Below are 4,338 nucleotides of genomic sequence, written 5' to 3' on the forward strand. Positions count from 1 at the left end.
GTTGCCGGAAAGTGAGTAGATAATATATTTTAGCATTTTAAATATAATATGACTTATTATTTTGTATATTTACAGGCCATATACTGGTCCGTTGCATTGTTCGGAAAAAAAAAATAAAATAGTGCTCAAAGCCTAGTGTGACCGCCCATTTTACCTGTCTGTCTGTCCAAGTATACATGGCATAATGCTTAATCGAAAAATATATCTGTACCTTCTTTGTGTCGTGTTCGACTAACGGGTTAAATACACTTGGTTGCGCGTCGTCTGCCTTTCGGAGCATGTGCACAAGGCCAATTGTGGTCTGATAAAAGACTTTACATGCTGGATGAAGCCGAGTTAAAATATATGGTCTAGGTCTGTTAGTCTGACTTTGCAAAAACTGGACTGGTATGATTTCACACAGACTTAAGCGTCTACATGGCATTTTAAAAGACAAATTATTGTTTATTTTATAGCGCAAGTAAATGAACTGTGTTAATCCTGTTGGTGTTTGTTTGGGAGAGTGAAAAAGACAGTAATGTTTCTAAATCCAACGGCTAATTTTTGAATGCCTAAAATGTTTGTGTTTGTTGGCATTTGTTGGGGCAGAGTGAATTAACTTTTAGATTAGTGTTAAACTTTGCATGAACAGCAACTTGTCTCACTCATTTGTGCTGAGGCTTGTTGAGGAGTGGTGTGCAATTTATTTTCTTATGATTAATTTTTAGATAAAAAAATTAACAATCAAACAAAGAAAATTCCTTGAACTTTTGGAATTATAATAGCATAGAGACTTGAGGATGGGATTTATTTTTTTTTATTTTTTTTGACAGAAAGCAATCACCTAGCAACCCCCGGAACACCCTAACAGCCACCTATCAAAGTCATAGCAACCACATAGCAAAAAAACAAACAAAAAAAAAAACACCCAAGCAACTGCACAGCAATACCTCAGCAACCACTCAGAAAAATGCAAAACTGTAGCAAAGACTTTTGCACCACTCACATTTTCTTCAATAAAAGTAAAAATCTAGTTGACATTTATGACTGAGTAGGATGTACAGGCTAAGCGGAGGTTCAGGTTAAGCTCGGAGGCAGTCCTTCCTTCCTTTCCTTTTTCTCTCGCAGCTAAATTCCAACACTCCTTCCGAGACACCCAGTCAATTAATAAGACATCGTCTCCTCCCCTTTGCAGCCCCCTGCACAAGAGGCCACCCAAGAGCTGGCAGTCCCATCTCTAAAGCAGCTTCTCTGGTGGCCCAGTGGAATGCCAGCTGAGATGGGAGGGAAGGGTCCCAGGACCGAGGTGGAGAAGAAAGGAAAAAGTCCCATCATTGCTCGCCTAGGCAGCCTGGTCAAAATCTTAAGGGAGACAATAGGCGATGTAGGTCTTTGGCAGAATTCCTGTATTTCCCGCTATTGGCACTTCAACACCTCCCACTTGAGGGCAAAACACCTGTTTCCAGTTCAGAAATTCACTGTATTTTTGCATCTTGTAAAGCCACAATCACACAAGGCTTTGAACGTACAATATTACTTCAGACCCCACAACACTGCAAACTGTGCTGCTTTGATGTTTGAGCATATGCAATAAGCCGAATAGTCAGTCTGTGATGTTAAGATCCTCTGTTGGTCAAATCACCACTTACATGGTGGATCTGAATCTTAATGGACTGATTCTTGTAAATTTAGTTATATCTACTTTAGTGGTTCAATTATATATTGTTCCCCACTTACAAGATTTTCCTCATGGACTAAAAACGGTTCAAGGAACGAAAACGAAAACCGGTTTTGAAATTTTTTGCAGAATGTAGCCAAAAATGGAAACAAAGTGATTTTCAATTGTTCCAGGTTGAAAACGTTATTTTTAAATGAAACCAAAAGCCAAAGTGTTTATCACAGTAAATGTTTGGAACTATATCACTTAGTTTAAATTCAAACGAAACGTGCTTTGATCCTGAGGGAAACCACTGCATTGTGCATTTCTTTGCCTAATTGCGCGTTGTGGATGTTGCATTCTGTGATTGAAGACCTTTTTAACAACTATGTGTAATTACTACATATACAGTGGGTACGGAAAGTATTCAGACCCCCTTAAATTTTTCACTCTTTGTTATATTGCAGCCATTTGCTAAAATCATTTAAGTTAATTTTTTTTCCTCATTATTGTACACACAGCACCCCATATTGACAGAAAAACACAGAATTGTTGACATTTTTGCACATTTATTAAAAAAGAAAAACTGAAATATCACATGGTCCTAAGTATTCAGACCCTTTGCTGTGACACTCATATATTTAACTCAGGTGGTGTTCCATTTCTTCTGATCATCCTTGAGATGGTTCTACACCTTCAATTGAGTCCAGCTGTGTTTGATTATACTGATTGGACTTGATTAGGAAAGCCACACACCTGTCTATATAAGACCTTACAGCTCTCAGTGCATGTCAGAGCTAATGAGAATCATGAGGTCAAAGGAACTGCCTGAAGAGCTCAGAGACAGAATTGTGGCAAGGCACAGATCTGGCCAAGGTTACAAAAAAAGTTCTGCTGCCCTTAACGTTCATAAGAGCACAGTGGCCTCCATAATCCTTAAATGGAAGACGTTTGGGATGACCAGAACCCTTCCTAGAGCTGGCCGTCCGGCCAAACTGAGCTATCGGGGGAGAAGAGCCTTGGTGAGAGAGGTAAAGAAGAACCCAAAGATCACTGTGGCTGAGCTCCAGAGATGCAGTCGGGAGATGGGAGAAAGTTGTAGTAAGTCAACCATCACTGCAGCCATCCACCAGTCGGGGTTTTATGGCAGAGTGGCCCGACGGAAGCCTCTCCTCAGTGCAAGACACATGAAAGCCCGCATGGAGTTTGCTAAAAAACACCTGAAGGACTCCAAGATGGTGATAAATAAGATTCTCTGGTCTGATGAGACCAAGATATAACTTTTTGGCCTTAATTCTAAGTGGTATGTGTGGAGAAAACCAGGCACTGCTCATCACCTGTCCAATACAGTCTCAACAGTGAAGCATGGTGGTGGCAGCATCATGCTGTGGGGGTGTTTTTCAGCTGCAGGGACAGGACGACTGGTTGCAATCGAGGGAAAGATGAATGCGGCCAAGTACAGGGATATCCTGGACGAAAACCTTCTCCAGAGTGCTCTGGACCTCAGACTGAGCCGAAGGTTCATCTTCCAACAAGACAATGACCCTAAGCACACCGCTAAAATAACGAAGGAGTGGCTTCACAACAACTCCGTGACTGTTCTTGAATGGCCCCAGCCAGAGCCCTGACTTAAACCCAATTGAGCATCTCTGGAGAGACCTGGAAATGGCTGTCCACCAACGTTTACCATCCAACCTGACAGAACTGGAGAGGATCTGCAAGGCAGGAATGGCAGAGGATACCCAAATCCAGATGTGAAAAACTTGTTGCATCTTTCCCAAAGAGACTCATGGCTGTATTAGATCAAAAGGGTGCTTCTACTAAATACTGAACAAAGGGTCTGAATACTTAGGACCATGTCATATTTCAGTTTTTCTTTTTTTAATAAATGTGCAAAAATGTCAACAATTATGTGTTTTTCTGTCAATATGGGGTGCTGTGTGTACAATAATGAGGGAAAAAATGAACTTAAATGATTTTAGCAAATGGCTGCAATATAACAAAGAGCGAAAAATTTAAAGGGGTCTGAATACTTTCCGTACCCACTGTACATGCACAGCTAGTGCTTTTCCAAGTCTTCACTGAATTATTGTTAGATATGATGCATTAATACAGATTTGATGCTCTCGGGGTTTGACAGAGAAGCAGATCTATAATTAAAATGATACTTAACTGTTGATTAACTGCTTATGATTTCTATGCCGATAAATCCACCACACAGGGAAAAATGTAATGGCTAATTTTTGCTTATTTTGGTGAGGCAAGTGGCTTATTTTAAGCTTGTTTTTCCAAACCAGGTTGCTTGTTTCTGTTGCGAGATCTGGCAAAACTGCAATTGGTGTTTCTCCCACCCCTTAGCACAGAGTACTGTCATTTTAAAAAGAACGTTATTAGCCGTTCTTTTATTTATTTTTTTAACTGGTAACCATTTGGAAAGTAGGCTGCTGAACTTTTGAACTGGAAAAAAAAGTGTGCGTGTGTGTGTGTGTATACAATGCCAAACAAATGAGAGAGAGCTCTGAAATACCATTAAATGGTATAAAATGTATCATCTTAACATTCTTGGAAGACACAAAGTCTGCATTGGGGATGGACAAACTTGATCCTTTTGTTGTTCCTATTCTCAGAAAAAAAGGAAAAGTAATGGAAAAGGAGTAATAGAAAAGAGTAAACAGACTTTATACGTGATATTTAGACGTGTA

Source organism: Xyrauchen texanus, chromosome 22 (genome assembly GCF_025860055.1).
Source record: "Xyrauchen texanus isolate HMW12.3.18 chromosome 22, RBS_HiC_50CHRs, whole genome shotgun sequence".
Taxonomy (NCBI): Eukaryota; Metazoa; Chordata; class Actinopteri; order Cypriniformes; family Catostomidae; genus Xyrauchen; species Xyrauchen texanus.